General features: G+C 52.1%; 1 protein-coding gene across 4 annotated transcripts in view; it reads right to left on the bottom strand.

Annotated features, from left to right (window-relative positions):
* OLFML1 (olfactomedin like 1) overlaps nucleotides 1–19,965 on the bottom strand; it is a 97,292-nt gene that overhangs the window by 30,368 nt on the left and 46,959 nt on the right. Inside the window, exon 2 of one of the 4 annotated variants that reach the window (XM_032949300.2) lies at nucleotides 12,977–13,068. The exons of the other annotated variants lie outside the window; for them this stretch is intronic. The gene's annotated coding sequence lies outside the window, so the exon portion shown is untranslated. The remainder of the gene's footprint in view (nucleotides 1–12,976; nucleotides 13,069–19,965) is intronic. 4 annotated transcript variants of the gene reach the window in all.

The raw sequence follows: 19,965 nt of genomic DNA, 5'->3' as shown, positions 1-19,965 counted from the left end.
AACATACGTCTACGATATTGGGCTGCTATAAATATACACGTGATAAGCCACTTCGTTGAGCTACATAGCTCGGTGGTCGTTACCTGGTAAAATCAAAACTTGTTACGTTTAATCGTTTTATGTAGATAACTTTTGGCATGAGGGCCGTGGCTGATGGTAGTTATGACGATTTGATATTGAAACAACAATTTCAGGGTAACTTTGTGCGTCTACCGTGGGACTTCTCATGTAAGGGTGGCGCAGCCGTAAAGCGGGCGGCTCGCAGTAAGAGTTGTGGGGGTTGACTCAGCCCATCAGCCCTCTGGTGTCGACAAAATAGGTACCACGTTGTGAGGAAGTCAGTGGTTGTGATATCGTAGACTTACCCCCGCCACATGAACGTGAAATGTCCACCGCTGGCTCCTCAGGGCTGTAAAGAGGAGACGAGCAAACAGAGCTTCAACGCTCATTCGAGAAGCAGAGGGTCACTTGTGTGAGTCAATTACTTTTGTTTTGGCGATGTGACGAGGTCACGTGACTGCGCTGTCCGACAAAGCGTCTTTGGTGGCAATGGAAGCGGCGCGCGTCACCCGAGGAGTCTGCCGCGTGCTCTTGGTGGGGGTAAACGCGATTTGCGAAATTAACTCGAGTGCCTGCTAATGGGAGGTTGATGAACAGGAATAATAGGAGGCAACATCAGTCTGATTAAGATAATTGCATGCGATTATAGGGTGCGAGCAAGTCGGATACTCACACCCCTCCCTATCTTGGAGGTGGCGAAGAACGTAGCCTGTAACCCAGCGCTGGAGACAGCATTGAGGGTTGGTGGGTCAGCGAAGGATGGTGGGTCAGCGCACGGATGTTGCGATATCGCTTTCCCGTGGGCGCGGAGGAATAACCATCACCATTTTTCTTTGCCAACAGAAAGCAGTAGAGCAAAAGTGTGGACTAACATCAACTGTCCCGTCTGTATGGAATAGAGTGTTGCCCCCTCGCATGCGTGGGTTCTCCAAGTGATCCGAATTCCTCCCACGTTTACGAAACAACGCTCACCAAATCGGCAAAAAAAACTGCAGAGCAATCGTCGGTAGCACCCGCTCACCGCCTGGCAGCCTTCCAGTGTGGTCTGTGGTTCCTCCTCAGCGATGGAGAGATGCAATTTGCACGGACGAGGCTATATAGAACAAATTATATTGTTTTTATTAGTATTGACATTCATATTTATCAAGGAGCCTTCTGTTAGCGGCAGCGCAAACAATTAACGAAGCCTTTCCCCCGCGTGGTCAGAGACGCACGCGCAGCAGCAGCCCTCTCGTCGATCCACTGCTGGATGAGGGCCTCCCCACGCCATTTGGAGGTCACCGGGGTTATCCGGCCGGTTCACTGCCGGTTGGTGGAGGCGGGTGGAGCATAGCAGTGAGGGCAGAGTACGGTACAGCGGATTGTGCTGCACTGCCCTCTGATGACCACAGCATCGCCCCACCAGTCGCCGATGGAGTTCACTGCCACGCAAGCCCGGCCGTCATGGGAGGTCACGAGGCTATGCTCGGGGTTCGTCAACAGCGGGAAGTAGCAGAAAATTTACCAAATACAACTGTCAGCAGTGGCAGAACACGCGTGCCGACAAGGACACTCAATTGATTTCTGATAAAGTTGACGTTCTGTGCAAAGCGAGCTCTGCTGGCCAAGACTAAATTAAAGGATCTATCGAAAGAGGGAAATAAAAATTATTTTAACCCTTCGGATAGCTAGACTTAGTGCTGCTTTGAAGCGAATCAAACAAGACATTGTTTAAATGCGCGCCTATACAGGTCACGATGCTTCAATTGTGATTACCGGTGGCACGGCTCTTTCAGTACACGCAATCGACAGGAAGAACAAGAACAATGGATTCGCATAATGTGCGTTAATTACCATATACATAACCAAAACGGTAAGGGGTACCCAGGTATTTAGATGCATGCATTAAGCCCCCCCCCCCACTTCGCGCAATTAGAGCGCTTAAGTGGTGTCACCACATCTACCCCTCTAAGGAACGAAACCGGTGGACTTCTCCACAAATCTGGCTGTCGCCTGATGAAGGTAATTGTGATTACTGGCGAAACGTCGTACTCAGATTGTAAATGTTGTGGCTTGGCTCTCCAACACACCAGTGTGCTGTACTAGTGACGAATTGCCATGTTCTGTTTACGTGACAACCATTACTAATTAGCTGTGTCGGGTGGTGGCGGGTTTAACGACACATTACATATTTACGCGATCTAACCCAAAAAAATTGTATAATGGAGAATATTTTTTTCTAAAACCGCAATTCTATGGTTCCCCAGGCCTGATGCTCCCCACCTTAACCCATCCGCTCTGATAGTCGTGCACAGAAGTTGGGCCAAAATTAACGCCACGACCCGCACGGCATTGGCGTGGCGTGGCGGGGGCGCGACGGGGCGACTCATCCAGCAGCTTCAGCGAATACAACAGCCTGGGGCTTCGTCAAAATTCCTAAATCCATGAGAGCCAGTTAACAAGCGCGCGATGATAAACCACGTTACAGACCACACACACACACGTCGTGATCACGGGCAATGCCATGGATATCATCACCGCCACCGCTTCCTTCATCCTGCCAGTTCCCAGAGCTGTCGCTGTGGGCTCTCGTTCCGAGAAAGCGACGGAGCGGCATTTGGCGCAGGCGGAGACCGCCGATTCCCCTCCTCGGGTCGGGACTGGAGCGCTCGGGGTGATCTCTCGACCTCGATAAACGGAGCGTGGCCGACCTCGCGCGACCCCGGGCCGCAATTATCCCGCAAGAAGCCTCTTAAAATACTACTGATAGTACGACCACACACACACACACGGTCACTCAGTCCACTTACCTCGTCATTCACGTATACATGAGTGTTGCGATTGGTGCTTGTACAGTTCTTGGAAACCAGAGTTTGGCTGAAGAGCACGGCTAACACCAGTGGCGGGTGATATCCGAATCGGTTGCAGGGCCCTCCCCCAGGTAAACTCAGCCTTTCAATGGGCACCTGGTGTGGTGTGAAAAGCCATGGTGTGGCCAGCACCAGGTAACAGCACTTGCCCCAACAGTCGGTGCATGCTATACGGGGGGTCTTTGCCTCTGAGCACATGCAACACTTACGGCTTCATCACGAGGCTGATTTGACGCGGTGCACAGGTAATGGCTGTCAGCTCCGTAATCTGCCCTGACTGAATTCTAAACCGAGGGTGGTGGTGGTGCTCAGGCGAGGCAGTCCTAAGCGTTCCGCGTTAACGCAGGAAGTCACAGCCGCCTTTGCGATGATTAAAAACGAACAACTCTCTGCCGCACTGCATTAAAATTAAGCCCAGCGTGAAGTTTAAAGTCGTGGAGGAATAGAAGAACGATGAAAGGGAGGCAATGCTGCTCCTGTCGCAAGTGGCAGAGGATGTTCTTACCCCGAAGAGAGCTCAGAAACCGAAAAACGTGTTGAATCAAACCAGATACCCTCCCATCCCTCCCAAAAGGAGTATTCCCATCCCTACCAAATGGCTCACATAAAGACGCCTACGTCAACACCCACGGCAGACTAAATAGTTTTCGTTACCAGGCAAAGCCCTCCGAGTCATTGGGCCTCGTCTCGAGACGACCTGCGACACACGCGATAGCTCGTGAAAGTGGTTTATAGCACCACACGTGGGAATTTCAGAGGAGTGGACAAATAATCGAAACGCGTTGCCGTCACAGGAGGCCCGGATGCGATACCTCGGGGATCACGCGGGGTCCTCTGGAGCCTTGGCCTCCGTTCATGTACCCGACGTTTACACCAAGAGGTCTTGAGGTCGGTACCATGGGTGAGGTGCGAGGATGGGAACCGCGTTCCGAGATCAGGCGCCGAGACGAGTTAGGGGTCCGAGTTCACGTCTAAAATGGAGCTCAACCCGTGGTGCGACACGGAAAGACGGGCAGAGTGGCAGCACGACCCGAACACCCCGCTACACCAACACCCCCAGACGCTCACACGCCACACAAATCACAACCTCAAGCTCCGCCAGTTGGTACACAGGCTGTCAGTCACTAGCCCCGGTATCAACTCATAAGATTGTATGTTTAGCTACGCAAACACCGCCCGATTCACTCATTCTTAGACATCGGGAGCCTGGTGTGAGCATTTCATATATTTTAGGGCCGAATCGACCGAGACTTGGGAAGCCCTGGGACAGCTTGCTGTGGCTCACCTCTACGCACCAGCTAGAAATCTCACTCACACACCGGGCACTCGCCCCGTATTAGCTACCGGACACAATCCGTTCCACACCGTTCTGTGCCACCATCACCAAGCATTCACAGTTACCGTCTCCCGTGTTCATCGCTAATCTAAAATCACCCACGGTTCAGGACGTGCCCCTCTCATTAAAGAGCAGCGCACAAACGCCCGACTAAGAGTACAACTACAACGCTCTGTTGCACAAAACCGGTGCCAGGTTTCCTCCCAGGAGGCTATGTAGCAGGACACCCAAGGCAAGGCACTTGGGTCACGCCCTTCCACTCCCGTGCTTGCTCGCCTCTGCTGCTCGCTTGGCTCCCCCACCAGGCTCCCCGAATCACAGAGCGGGAACCCCATTAGGGTCTCCCTCTACCCATGAACACACTCAACGTCTATCGTGGGTGGAGAGGTGTACTTAGTCTCTCCGACTGGTTCTTCCTAGAACGCTAACGTCTCTCTTCTGGTCGTTATCCTGACTGGGCCGCCTCGTGTCCTCCTTGTCCGTCGTGCTGCCATGCTCCAGTTCCCGCAACCTTGGACCCAGTGCGATTATCTTCCTCCCTGAGCAGATACATATACATGTATCTCTCCTGGATATTCAATGCTCCCAGCCCATTGGTTGATGAGATCCATCACCTGTGAGGTTCAATCGTTTACACCAGTGGAGACTATGATCGGCTCTCTGGATGCAGAACTAATCCGGCCTGATTAATTATCCAGCCACCGAGTGGCCAATCATTTTATTATTGGAAAAATCACGCGCGCAACTTGTTTTTTTATAATTATTTAGAGCAGAGCCAACCTGCGCCTGGACGATTGCCGCACGTCTATACTAAAACGTGTCTTTATTCGTTTTACCAGTTTAGGCCCGCTGAGCTATGCAGCTCTTTTTCAGAAGCGACCAGGCCATCAATGACTGCTCAACCAAGCGGCTTAGCACGTGGAAAGTTACAGCAGCCGAATACTCTGAACGCGTCATGTTGGTTCGAAGTGTGGAGGGTTAAACCGGAGGACCCGGAGAAAAATCCACGCGGTCACGGGGAGAGAGACACGCAAACTCCAAATATACAGCAGGCGTCATGGTCAGGATCGAACCCACGACCTCCTGCATACTTGGCGAGGTAGTTAACATCTCGCCACCGCGGCGCCTAGAAAAAAATGAGGCCTCATGTCAAATTCCCCTTCTACCTCTCCCCCTTCATAGCCAGGCACCTGGGCCCCACCAATCCGTGGGCCACACTGCAGTTGCACCGACTGCACACTCGATATTTCTGCCACTTGTCTGTGAGGATGCACAAATCGCATCTCTGTGGAGGCCTTTGGCTCTCTCTGCAAGTGGTTTGTGACCAGTCTGGGACCATCAATTCGCTCCACTTGAGAACCCATTGCAACCACAACCCACGCGAGTCTGCGGATTTCTACGTGAGTCTATGGCAGCGGTGTAGCGTGGTTGGCGTGAGTCCTGGCGCAAGGGCCCCGCGTCCAATGTCCCTCCTCGTAGCCCAGCTCTGGGGTCCCTCCTGCCCAGCGCGGTCGCATGGCCCGCACCCTCCATCGCTACCCGCCCCTGCCTGTCCACCGCTCCCACCCGTCTCTACTGTGTGGCGACCCATTCCATGGTCACCTCACCATGAATTAACCATCGTGACCTGTGACCTCCTGACCCGCCCCACCCTGACACAGCGCTCGCAGCACGCAGAAGGTCAGGGTGAGGGGTTCCCGCAGAGACAAGGCCGGCGGGGCACGTGGAACTTCACGAATAATAATTTAGAAGTCTGTTAACGTGGCACATCAAGAAATAAAACCCACAAACAGCATCGGAGTCGCAAGAGTCAAGCGCCCAATGAAGTTCTTCCGGCCGCCGCTCGAATTCATTTGAAGGCTCGCTGCTCTAAACGAGGCAGTCAGATTGAGCGACTTCCCCGTAATTCCTTCCGCGCCTCCCCAACGCCAGGCGCGGTGCCGCTGAGTGGCGAGTCCTGATTACCGGTTACAGGGCTCCACCGGAAGGAACCAATCCGGCGTCTGGCGGCGACAAATAACCACGCGGACACGCGACTGGGTGGGCGCGAGCGTCCGACGTGCGCACCGCGACTCATTTCACGAAACGTCGCAGTCGATGTCTCTCCCCTTCCTCTCTCCTCGCGCGCAATTACTCGGCGGCGGGCAATGCTTTCCGCTCGCTCTCTGCTACCGGGGCCATTTACTGGCGCCCATGGCATGTCTCTGTGGATTTCTCCGGGATAGGAGAGAGAAAGAAGAAACATTATAAAAAGCAACAGACAGAAGCTGAGAGTTTACGGAAGTCGGCGTTTGACGCACGGAGCTGGCACGGATGGCGGAACGCGCGGTCAAAGCGGCGATGACGGACGGAGAGGGAAGAAGCACGCGGAGTGAGACACGGAGACAGTGCGGAGAGACAAAGAGAGACAAAAAGACAGACAAAGGGAGAGACACACGAAGTGAGACGTGGAGACAAGCAGCCATATCGAGATGTACACGCAGACACAGGCAGGTATTAACAGGCAGAAGGCTAAAGACTCGCACACAGAGAGATATATACAGACACGTGAATCGATACAAACAGAGAGACAGAGATATGCAGAGAAATGAAGAGACATGGAGAGACACGAGAGAGGCAGTCACGGCGGATTCTGGAGACTTCTAAATCGGTGTGGGTCCCTTCCACGCTCGCTCACGTGCAAATACGGCACTGCCAGTAAGCCGCGGGGCTGCTGCTAGAGACGGCACAGCATGCTGCTGGGACAGCAGGTGCCTGCACAGACAGCGAGCAGGGAAACTGGCGTGCACACGGCACCCCCATGATCGAGCGGGGATGGGTTTGTAGCGCGCGACTCTGAGAGGTGGCTACAGCTTTGGGGGATGCCTTCATCCAGCAGTGGATATATTGTGGTAGATCACGAGGGGGTTGTCTCCGGGTACTCCGGTACACAGTACCTCTCTCACGTATACACACTCAATATTAACGGGTAAAACCTATTCTTATTGTTTCATCATCATTAATTGAGTTGGCCAAACATCCCCATTGCAGGACCACAGAGACAGGGCAATTATTGGCGCTGGCTTTGGCTGCCTTCCCCGCTTGTCTGCGGGTTTCTACGTCCCTGTCTAGCGGGCACTGCGCAGCCCATTACGAGTCTGTGTGGATGATGATCACATTGGCGTCTATGATTTTAAATGTTAAAAGTCACGGCAAACTCACAGTGGCTGTCCTCCCTACTCCAACGAGCGCTCTTCTCTGTCGCCAGTGTTGGTAATTCCACGTTCTCGCGGCGGGGATCAGTGTGGGAGGGCCACTGTTCGATTCCCACGAAGCGGTTTAAATTTAATCAACTGCTGAGGAATTATGAGTTTAGTATATTCTCAACTTTCAGCTGAAGTTCAAACCTTTGGATTAGGTGCCAGACACTGAGACGCAGTGTCACCCAGCCAGGAAATATTGAAAAATAATGACAATAGTCATTTTAACACCTTTGTCAATGCACTGCTGGGCAATGCCCCCACTTGCACCGTGTCAACGGAGGGCGTTGTTTGACGATGCTTCATCGCACTCAGGAGAAGAGAGAAGGAAATGGGTGAGCACATTCATGAGATAGCCACCAGGAGCGTGTTCACCATGGACGCACTGCCGTGTCAGCCGCGCGGGGTGATCTCGCCGATATTTTCTACTGCGCTGGTCAATGGAGGTTGGGTTCGGTGTCAACCTCCACTGGATTCATCAACTAAACTAGGAAATTAATTTATCAACTGAACTGACAATATTTTATCAACTAAACTAGACAATATTTTATCAACTATACGAGACAATATTTCATCAACTAAGCTAGACTATATTTTATCAACTAAACTAGACAATATTTTACCAGCTAAACTAGACAATATTTCAACAATGTTTATTTATTTATATTACCAGGTAAGGCCCACTGAGCTACATAGCTCTTATTTTAGAAGCGACCTGGCCGCAAATGATAGCTCAACGAAGTGGCTTATCACGTGGAAATTGATAGCAGCCAAATACTTGAAGCCGCGTGTTGAGAATATTTAGCCGTGGCTGCCAATCAAAGTCAGGTCGCTGGGTTCATAGCACGGCGTGCTAACCACTGTAACAATCGCTCCCCACTACTGCCTATTCAATGATTAGAAACTGTAAGACTCCAAAATTTGTTGGTTCAGATCAAGGCTTAATTTTAGCTGGAGATGTGAGGAAATATATCCCTGGAAGGGACCAGGGAGGAGGCTATGTCACTGGGGGGTTGGCGCCCTGGAAAATCGCTGTTCGAATGATGCCAAGGAACCATTCATAAATGCTCGTTACGCTTAAGTGATAGAGAATAAAACTGCCTTTACGTTTGTTCAAGCGAACTGCAGGACATAAATTGCAGAAACACACGAGACAAAGATCCCCCATATAGCCTTAACAGACTGTCAGTGGCAAGTACTGTTAGTAAGCACTTATGAAGGCCGGCCCGGCATGCGGATGGGTGACCAGAACCACGCCCGGCCGCATTTGTCTCCTCAGAGGCCCAGGACCGGTTCAGATATTCGTCACTGGTGGAGTTGGTGGCCGTGAGCGGGAATCGAACTCAGGTCTCTGGGTTTGTAGCGCAGCGCGCTGACCACCACACCACCGCTCCGCACACAAACACACGACGCGCTCGCGCTCTTTAGTGAAGAATTACATTAGGCTTATTGATTACCTGGTTCGTTGAATCGATAATCTATCTTCACCGGTACAATTGTGTCCAAATTAAATGGCGTTCAAAGGATTACATTTTCCAGCCTGCGCTGAAATGCCACGCTCCGATCTCAAGTCGACATTGCGCGATATTTCATTCCAGCCGTGCAAACGTGCAGCGGTGAGTGCGGGCCCTCGTTTGGCTTGCGAGGGTGGGACGGGTCAGCAAGTCGCAGGCCAAGGCGGGTCACCAAGAGACCGGCAAGTGCGAGGTTAATTCAGGGTGAAGTGACCCAGGGATGGGTCAAATCACAGTGGGAAGAGTTGGGAAACGGGTGGACAGTGGCGTAGCCATGCAGTGTGCAGGTGGCGTGAAACTGTACCGGGAGGGACCTCCTCACTGGGCTACGAGGAGTTGACGAGGTGGGGGAGGGGACATGAGGTGACCCAGCACCTGGGCACTGTAGGCCTGTGGGCCTCGGTGCGTGAGTGGTCCGGTCGTTTGCCGCAGTTGGGCTGCCCTCGAGTGGATCCCAGGATGCGTTGCCTTCTGGGCTCTGGTGGGCAGTGTTGGTCACATCGGCTGCATAGCCCGATATGTTTATGTCATCACGCTGGCTTAAGCACGGCACAGTGACGTGCTGCCAGGCGTCATACAGCTCTGGTTATTACCGCTCATTCAGAAAAAAGGTGAAAATTTAGTTTTTTTTAATTTGGCCACAGCACGCCGCATTAAAAATTAATGCGCGGCATCAATGATGAGACCAGTTTAAATGAAAGACAAAACACGATTTGAACTCTGTCTTTCCCGCCGTAAGCCTGTCGATGTATTTACTAAAGGACCGTGTGAATGTCAGCTCGAAGTGATGTTTGGCAGAACGTCACAAGCTGATCTCGAGAGCACGTGCCGCAGTCAAGAGCCACGAGAGGAATTGAAAGCCCTACCCACACTACTGTCACACATAGCCAAGGAAAAAGATCCCCCGTGAAGCCCACATAAGGCGGTTGGAGCAAGTGCTGTTAGCGAGCACCTATTAAGACCGGTACGGTGTGCAAAAGGTTGATGTGGCCAGGACCGTGCCCAGCCGCCTTTGTGTCCCAAGTAGTGATGCTTACACACTGCATTTGATACTTATTGAAAACTGAGTCGACTCAGGAGAGGTTCATATATGTCTGAAATATTATTCACTGCTGATGGTATCTGTGGCCAGGTGTTGAACTCAGGTTATCGAGTTTGTGGTGCAGTGTGCTAACGAATGCACCACCATAAGACAATCTACATTGTCTTATGGTTGTTATTGTTTGACTTGCATCCCACTGGGATTTTTGCACACAGCGTTGAAATGCGGTGTTTTTTTCTGGAAGACTTTGCTGTTTTTTCCAGGATTTTTCTGTTGCGTGTAGTCACTTTAAGATGTTTCTTGTTCATGTTTTTGTTTTGTTGCGGTTGTACCCGAGTCAAGAACCGCATGGCTCACAGGGTTATACCTCTTAATAAATGAAACTGAAACCACCGCTCCTACGAAATACAATCGAACTCAGGAATATAATTCAGGTTGTCTGGTTCATGGCGCAATGCGCTAACCGCAGCGCCACCACTCTCCCGCCCCGCCCAAATGTGAATGCAATCGGATCGGTGTGTCAGCTGATCCACATATATCGCGAGCATCAGCGCCGTGTGGCCACACTCCGCAAGCCACGCACAGCGCACAAGCTGAAGAGGGATGTAGGGAGCAGAGATGGGGAAAGGAGGGAGAGAGACGAGTGGGGGATTGGAGGAGGAGGCAGGGGTGGGGTGGCAGAGGCATTTATGTTTCGTTCATTAAAACAAAATATTATAGCCACGCATTCCAAGTTTCCGTGCACAGAGCCTTCGGGCATTAATAAAATCTACTGACCTATCGGAGAGAAAATGTGTAATGGTCCTTTTCACCCCGGGCTATAGCTGATTTTGTGTTGCTATAACTGCCACAAGTGATAAACATATATTATTTTCTCATCATTCGAAGTAGTCATGTTATGGTCCCAAGGTCAGGCAGTCACGAGCCACGTAGCTGGAGGCTGTGGAGCAGAAGAGAAATAGCGACCTCCACGACCTCTCACAGCGCAGTAGCTTCCATGTGCAGGGCGGAGGAGGGCACAGGTCACCGAGACGTGCACTGGAGTGGCACCCCGAGGTCTGGAACCATGGTGACGACCAGGAGCCAGTTGGTGGCGATGATAATGAGGATGAGACTGTAACACTAAAACTAAACTATTTTTTGTATTTTACCAGGTAAGGCCCACTGAGCTATGGGGATATTTTTTCAGAAGCGACCTGGCGATCACAAATGATAGCTCAACGCAAGTGGCTTATCATTTGGACATTCATAGCAACCAAATATTCTAAAAGCACTTTGATTCTAAATGGACGTGGCTATATCCATTTTAAATCACACAGAAATTATTCAGTGGCAACCGTGGCCCTGCTAGTGATGTTGAGACTCTAAGAGTAATCCCAAGGAGAACACGTGGCGTCGACCGAGCAAGAGCTGCAGGATCTGGCAGAGGGAAGGAAGTGATGGCCACACTGGCGCGAGCACGGTGGACACGAGCGTTGCTCCATCACCCCGTTAATTGAGCAGTGACCGCTCGCGGAACGCGTGGCACGGAGTGTCCCGTGACGGAACACAAGAGGAGGAGTTTTTTTTTTTACCGAAGCGCACGGCGATTGCGATTCACGAGCAGCAAGAGCGCGCGCGCGTCAGGGCGAGGCACGCGTTTACGAGACGCGATTTGTCAGGCTGCGAGATTGTTCTGGACGAGAGAGCGCGTGGACCACCAGGCCAATGTTTGACTTTGACATTCACGCGCGTGCTTCTCGTGTTTGTGACTTGGGTGCCGGGGGGGGGTGAGCCTCGGCAACTTCACCACCGCCCGCCGCGCCAGGGACTCGCCCACGAGGCTTCTTTATTTTTTTGTAATTTGTTTCTCGGCGGCCGCATCGCCGCTCTACCCCTAACTCCGCTCATATTCGGCACCCTCATCATCTTCAGCCATGATCGATCCACTGCTGGATGAAGGCCTCCCCAAGCCGTCTCCGTCTCTCGCCGCCTATCTATGCAACAGGGCCCGTTGCCTCTCAACGCAGGGTAAATGCGACCCTGAATTGTAATTAAGAGTAACAATACATTGATTTTTCAGCCCTTGTATCAACCCACTGCTGGATGAGAGCTTCGTCATCATGTTTTATGCCACGCCTCTCATGTGGTACATCTCGACGCTTTCCCACACCATGTCGGCCACGGGGTTAGTTTGGCCATACTTCACCATGCTGGTCTGTTGGCCGTGGCATGATGATAATACATAATATATACATATACAAATATTGATACATATGTCAAAATATGAATGTATCGTTCTACACACTATCCCTCTTGTGCTTATTCACACCGTTGCATAGTGATGAATACTTGCGCTGTCATTTAACGTTGCGCCCTAAGATTTGGCTAAGATATGTCGCGCACCGCACCAATAAATCGCAATAATTGCAAATCTGCTCTTGTTTTTCCCGTTAACTCCGTTGGTGGACTCCGCCCCTCCCTCTGGGCTGTGTCCGTCTGCGCTCCTCCACGCACGCACCCATCCACCCATCCTCTCTTCCCTCCGGGCGCAGTCGCTGCAACTTCACAGGGCTCCCACGGGCAGAAGCAGCCCAGGCGCTACGGATACGAACTCATCGTCGTAGTAAACTATTTCATTTTTATTTTACCAGATAAGGCCCACTGAGCTATATGGATCTTTTTCAGAAGCAACCTGGCCACAAAATTATAGTTCACCGAAGTGGCTTATCACGTGGAAGCTGATAGCAGCCAAATACTCAAAACGCGTGTTGATTCTAAAGGTGGAGGGGAAAACCACGCGACCATGGGGAGAACACGAAAACTCCCAATATACAGTCGTCAGGGTCTATATGGAACGCACGACTCTCCTGTATACCAGACGAGGTAGTTGACATTTCGTCAACGTTGCGCCCAACACTGCAAGCTAACACTCGCACAGAGAGCCAGAGACTCACGTGGACTCGGTTGTGATGAAACGAGGTCATCAAGCGTCGCGAACTGACGGTCCCAGTGTGGTCACCGGCGACTCGCACAGGCATCCATCGACCTACAGAGAGATCCACATCGAGACCCGCGGACGAGTGGCGGAAATACATCGAGTGTGCAGTCGGTGCAACTGCACCAAGGCCCACGGGCCGGGGGAGCAGGACACTTTATATGAACATATATAAATATGTATAAAATAATATTCCACAGTAACGAGCGAAACATAAAAACTAATGAGCCTGCGGCCCAAGCGCTGATAACAATTTAACCGCCCCATACTGCTCAGCATGAACAAACAAAACTGACGCAGCAGCATCATCACCATCATCTGTTTTATTATTTTTGTTTTCCTTTGACAAATACGAGCTCGTTACAGTGTTTATAACCAGCATCGGCACGGCGTTTGTGTGCGTGCGTCTCTGTATCTCTCGCTCTCTCGTGTGAATATCTTCTGCTGCCAATCAACACGTGCCATTAATGGCAAACAGCGGAGTGAGTGAGTGTGCGCCTGGGCCTTCAGAGGTGCTTCTCGCTAAAAGCACTTGCCCCAACAGTGTGTTACAGGCCAAACGGGGAGTCGTTGTCTTTGTGTTGTGCACCTAGGACAGATGTTGAAGGAGGGTCGGGATCAGTAATGAAACAAAGAGGGTGACGAGACGAGGTGGGAGCGCTTCAGGAAAGCTGCTCGCCTTGAGAATGTTCAACCTCATGGGCACGGCTGGCCATCGAACAAAGGTGACGGTCAACGCATCATCGCGCGCTTTCAGACGCGCATCTGCGGCCGTCTGGAACGCTCTTCCTTCCGATCTTAGGCAGCCACTGGAGCTATGCACTTCTTAATTGAAAATTCATTTCTTTCGAACTGTTTTTTTTTGCGTTTAGCTTGTTGTCCTTCCCCCGCACCTCCGATTAGCACGGTTGGCTACGCACGGTGCGAAAGAAGTTCAACATACATACGTACAGAATGACGAAAATCAACAGCAGCAGGGCGCCTCAATAAGGAGGCCAAGCTATCGCCTGCTGTGACACGAATCGCGTCGAAGGACGGAAAGAGGAGCGCCTGGATTCGAGGGCACACGCGGGTTGAGCTGCATCGCTCAGACGGTCACGAGTAGCGAGTGGCTGTGGGCAGGACGGATCACCAGAAGAGACGGTGGCTGGCGGTGAAGACAAACGACGAACTCATGGGGATTCATCCACCGAGGAGACGGCGCGATGACATCAGCCCGCGTGCAGTTGCTGGGTGGATTGTGGCAATCACAGCATCGCGAGAGGTGGCAGATAGCGGCTTGGGGGCGGGGAGCTTCATCCAGCTGTGGATTGACCATGGCTGATGACGACGACGTAAACATGCGCGAAATAAAAACATCGCACAGAGCGCGCGCCCCGGGCTCCGTGCCCGCCCGCCCGTGCGCGCGCGCCGCGGAGCGAGTGGGTGAGTGGGTGCGTGGGTGAGTGGGTACATGAGTGAGTGGGTGTGTTGGTGTGTGGGTGCGTGGGTGAGTGAGTGCGTGGGTGCGTGGGTACGTGGGTGCGTGGGTGCGTGGGTGCGTGGGTGAGTGAGTGAGTGGGTGAGTGGGTACATGAGTGAGTGGGTGTGTGGGTGCGTGGGTGAGTTCGTGGGTGAGTTCGTGGGTGCGTGGGTGAGTAAGTGAGTGGGTGCGTGGGTGAGTGAGTGCGTGGGTGAGTGGGTGCGTGGGTGAGTGGGTGCGTGGGTGCGTGGATGCGTGGGTGAGTGGATGCGTGGGTGCGTGGATGCGTGAGTGCGTTGGTGCGTGGGTGAGTGGGTGCGTGGGTGAGTGGGTGAGTAAGTGAGCGCTGGTCAGTGGCGCGTGCGGGACACGTCCAGCCCTGACGTCGGCCTGGCACCAAACGCCCGTGGGCTCCACAGCGTGGCTAGGGAGAGAGAGAGGGAACGAGGAGGGGGCCGTGAGTGCGGCGGGCGGTAGGAAAATGTTCCCGTAGCCTCCTCCCCCCACCCCCGCCGTGTGCGCGCCGAGCTACGCCGACACAGCAGAGAGGTGCGCAGTTGCCGCGTCCAAGGATAGCCGACATTGTCGGCGGACTCGGGTGGAATATTTCATCGTTATCATCCATCACTTTCAGCCGTGATTTATCCGCCGCTCGATGAAGGCGATGCAATGTGGAATCGACAAGTGCCGATTCCACCGCCGCATCTCGAAGACAGTGGGACACACAGGGACACACACAGAGGGACAGGGACACACACAGGGGGGCACGGGGGACACACAGACAGGGAGACACGGGGACACACCCGGCAGGCGGACGCTCCCTCCCCGCCGCGTTGCACCCCCTCTGCCTCTGACACTCCTCCTCGAGTCTCGCCGATCGGCCGTCGTCTTCTCCTCACGCGACGTGGCCTCATCACACCCATTGACTCACTGTGAAGAGGGCATGTGACGTCTTCGACTTACACGTGCTCTCTAATCCCTGCGTTCCTCTTCACATCTCGGTATAAGTCCAAGCGTGGACATGAGCAGATGTCATCGCTCCTTCTCCGCGGTGGATGCGTTGAGAATTGCGTGGTAGTTTCTTTAAGAGATACCCCCTCCCCCGCCTCTCACTTGAGATGTTTTTCTTTTACGAGCCCCCCGCCCCCCCTACTACCACCGCCCATTGAGCGAAATGTGAAAATGTTTTGGCGATCGGAAGGTGGTGGCGGCGGTGGAGCGATCGTGGAGTGCCGGGGCGAGCGAGCGAGCGATGTTGCGAGGAGATTTACGTGGCGGCGGCGGCGCTCGCTGGCGCGGCCTCGCGCCCTGCAGAGAGACACCGCAGCTCCTGGCCAGGCTGGGCGCGGGGCCGGAATCGTGTGGGGGGGGGGGAGTCTAAGGGGGGGGGGGTCTCGGGGGGGGGGGGTTGGAGTCTAAGGGGGGGGTCTAAGTGGGGTGGGGGGGCTAATCTCGCTCGAAGCCACCACCGAACCGCCACGCATCTCGTGCTGGCCACGCCACCCCCTCGTGTGCCATTCTGGCCGTCGCGGGTGCTCGATAATGGCATGGGGGAATCTTTATATTTGTGCGTGCGCGAGGCCAGGAGCGGTGGCGCAGTGGTTAGCGCAATTACGCTACTAACCCGGCGACCCAAGTTCGATTCAGGCTCATAGCCAAAATCGATCATGAAATATGTGAACGGGGTCTGGGCCTCCACCAGAAGGTTTATTTAGTCTTACAGTGAGGGAAAAAAGTATTTTATCCCCTGCTGATTTTGTACGTTTGCCCACTGACAAAGAAATGATCAGTCTATAATTTTGATGGTAGGTTTATTTGAACAGTGAGAGACAGAATAACAACAAAAAAATCCAGAAAAACGCATGTCAAAAATGTTATAAATTGATTTGCATTTTAATGAGGGAAATAAGTATTTGACCCCTCTGCAAAACATGACTTAGTACTTGGTGGCAAAACCCTTGTTGGCAATCACAGAGGTCAGACGTTTCTTGTAGTTGGCCACCAGGTTTGCACACATCTCAGAAGGGATTTTGTCCCACTCCTCTTTGCAGATCTTCTCCAAGTCATAAAGGTTTCGACGCTGACGTTTGGCAACTCGAATCTTTAGCTCCCTCCACAGATTTTCTATGGGATTAAGGTCTGGAGACTGGCTAGGCCACTCCAGGACCTTAATGTGCTTCTTCTTGAGCCACTCCTTTGTTGCCTTGGCCGTGTGTTTTGGGTCATTGTCATGCTGGAATACCCATCCACGACCCATTTTCAATGCCCTGGCTGAGGGAAGGAGGTTCTCACCCAAGATTTGACGGTACATGGCCCCGTCTATCGTCCCTTTGATGCGGTGAAGTTGTCCTGTCCCCTTAGCAGAAAAACACCCCAAAGCATAATGTTTCCACCTCCATGTTTGACGGTGGGGATGGTGTCCTTGGGGTCATAGGCAGCATTCCTCCTCCTCCAAACACGGCGAGTTGAGTTGATGCCAAAGGGCTCCATTTTGGTCTCATCTGACCACAACACTTTCACCCAGTTGTCCTCCGAATCATTCAGATGTTCATTGGCAAACTTCAGACGGGCATGTATATGTGCTTTCTTGAGCAGGGGGACCTTGCGGGCGCTGCAGGATTTCAGTCCTTCACGGCGTAGTGTGTTACCAATTGTTTTCTTGGTGACTATGGTCCCAGCTGCCTTGAGATCATTGACAAGATCCTCCCGTGTACTTCTGGTCTGATTCCTCACCGTTCTCATGATCATTGCAACTCCACGAGGTGAGATCTTGCATGGAGCCCCAGGCCGAGGGAGATTGGCAGTTCTTTTGTGTTTCTTCCATTTGCGAATAATCGCACCAACTATCGTCACCTTCTCACCAAGCTGCCTGGCAATGGTCTTGTAGCCCATTCCAGCCTTGTGTAGGTCTACAATCTTGTCCCTGACATCCTTGGAGAGCTCTTTGGTCTTGGCCATGGTGGAGAGTTTGGAGTCTGATTGATTGATTGCTTCTGTGGACAGGTGTCTTTTATACAGGTAGCAAGCTGAGATTAGGAGCACTCCCTTTAAGAGTGTGCTCCTAATCTCAGCTCGTTACCTGTATAAAAGACATCTGGGAGCCAGAAATCTTTCTGATTGAGAGGGGGTCAAAAACTTTTTTTTCTCATTAAAATGCAAATTAATTTATAACATTTTTGACATGCGTTTTTCTGGATTTTTGTTGTTATTTTGTCTCTCATTGTTCAAATAAACCTACCATTAAAATTATAGACTGATCATTTCTTAGTCAGTGGGCAAACGTACAAAATCAGCAGGGGATGAAATACTTGTTTCCCTCACTGTAAATGAGTACCTGGTGGGGTGTGTCATCATCAGCATTGCGGAGCCAAAGCCGTCCGGGTGTGGGGCTGGCCACCCATCTTCTCGTGTGGCGTGCCGGTCGTCATAGGTCCTTGCGAACAGCACTTGCCCTAACAGTCTGTTACGACTATAGGGGTATCTTTGTCTTTTTCTTTGTGTGGCCGGGGCTCCCAAGTGTGAAGTGTTGAGTCCCACAGAACACTGCAAGTGAGCTGCCATTAATCATCATTAGCCATGATCTATCCACTGGATGTATGCCATCCCAAGCCACTGGCACCTCTCACGATCCTGCGATGTTAATCTTCAATCTGGCTCCTGCACTTTAACTGATTTCATCGCTCCATCTCCCACTGCCACGTCCTCTCGGACGCGTTCCATGGCTGCACATTGTTCAACGACGCTCTCCCCGTTGTCTTGAGACGAAGCCTCCAAACGAGTTTCGCATGGCCTGGCAGTCAAAGGGAGATTGGTTTCAATTCCCAGAGTTGGCATTTAGCCAAGTGAAGTTCATAATGAGTGTGTAACGCGTTGGGAGTGGTTTTCAGTGCAGTCGCTCGTGCCAGGGCCGAGGCCATTAACTAGGCTATGCTGTGATTAATCCGGCTTCTCCAGCATGTGTTAATCACCGGAACAATCACGGGATTAATCACGGGATTAATCACCGGAATAATGACCGGATTAATCACATGATTAATCACCGGAATAATCGCAGGATTAATATCACTGGATTAATCACAGGATTAATCACAGGATTAATCACCGGATTAATCGCGTGATTAATCGCAGGATTAATCACCTGATGAATCATCGGATGAATCACAGGATCAATCACCGGATTAATCACCGGAATTATCACAAGATTAATCACAGGCAGCGGCTGAAACCTGGATCCGATCCCAGAATCTCAGCGGTGCCGACTCAGCATCTCTGAGCCACCTGACCCCGTCCTCTGTGCGTCAGAAACCCCATAGGATGCAACTTTTCCAACAATGAGATGACAGCCGAGGGATTTAACAGACGGCGCGCGTTCACCTTCCCAGATCTCGCTTGCAGAGGGGCACGCTGCCACAGAGAGCCGTTCACGCGTGGTTATATAAGCATCTTTAGATTGTGCGTATAAACAAAGACACAGATCCCCCCGTGTAGCCTTAACAAACTGTTGCGGAAAATGCCGTTAGCGAACATCGACGAAGGCCAGAACGGCAGACCTATGAGGGGGCGATAGGTCGACACCACGCTCGGCCGCCTTTGTATCTCCGCGGCGCCAGGTACTCGTGTAGAGCTGCGTCGACCTAGAGGAGACGCATGACGGGTTAAGGCATTCATAGCTGTTATTGGTGGTGAGCGAGAACCGAACTGGGGTGGTCGACTTGATAGCGTGATGCGCTCACCACTGCGCCACCGCTCCTCGCATGCTCAAACGCGCGGAGTGCGTCACGAGGCAAGCGTTCGGAGAGCACGGAACGGAAATGTCAGACGGCTGCTGAGTTGAGATGATGTTGGACTCCGCGGTGTTTGTGCTGGAGATGCACGCTGGGAATGAGGGCCGCGCGGCACCGCGAGGAGCACGCGGATGAGAGAACACGCGGACATGAGAGACATCACACCATCATTAGAGACATCACAGCCTCATTAGAGACATCACAGCCTCATTAGAGACATCACAGCCTCATGAGAGACATCACAGCCTCATTAGAGACATCACAGCCTCATGAGAGACATCACAGCATCATTAGAGACATCACAGCCTCATTAGAGACATCACAGCCTCATTAGAGACATCACAGCCTCATTAGAGACATCACAGCCTCATGAGAGACATCACAGCCTCATTAGAGACATTACAACCTCATTAGCGACATCACAGCTTCATTAGAGACATCACAACCTCATGAGAGACATCACAGCCTCATGAGAGACAGCACAGCCTCATGAGAGACATCACAGCCTCATTAGAGACATCACAGCCTCATTAGAGACATCACAGCCTCATGAGAGACATCACAGCCTCATTAGAGACATCACACCCTCATTAGAGACATCACAGCCTCATTAGAGACATCACAGCCTCATTAGAGACATCACACCCTCATTAGAGACATCGCGACCTTATTAGAGACATCACACCCTCATTACAGACATCA

Source organism: Petromyzon marinus, chromosome 7, assembly GCF_048934315.1.
Source record: "Petromyzon marinus isolate PM22_M1 ecotype Great Lakes invasive population chromosome 7, UKy_Petmar_22M1.pri1.0, whole genome shotgun sequence".
NCBI classification, from domain to species: Eukaryota; Metazoa; Chordata; class Hyperoartia; order Petromyzontiformes; family Petromyzontidae; genus Petromyzon; species Petromyzon marinus.
Note: the sequence above shows the minus strand (reverse complement) of the source record. Positions and strands in the feature narration are given on the sequence as shown.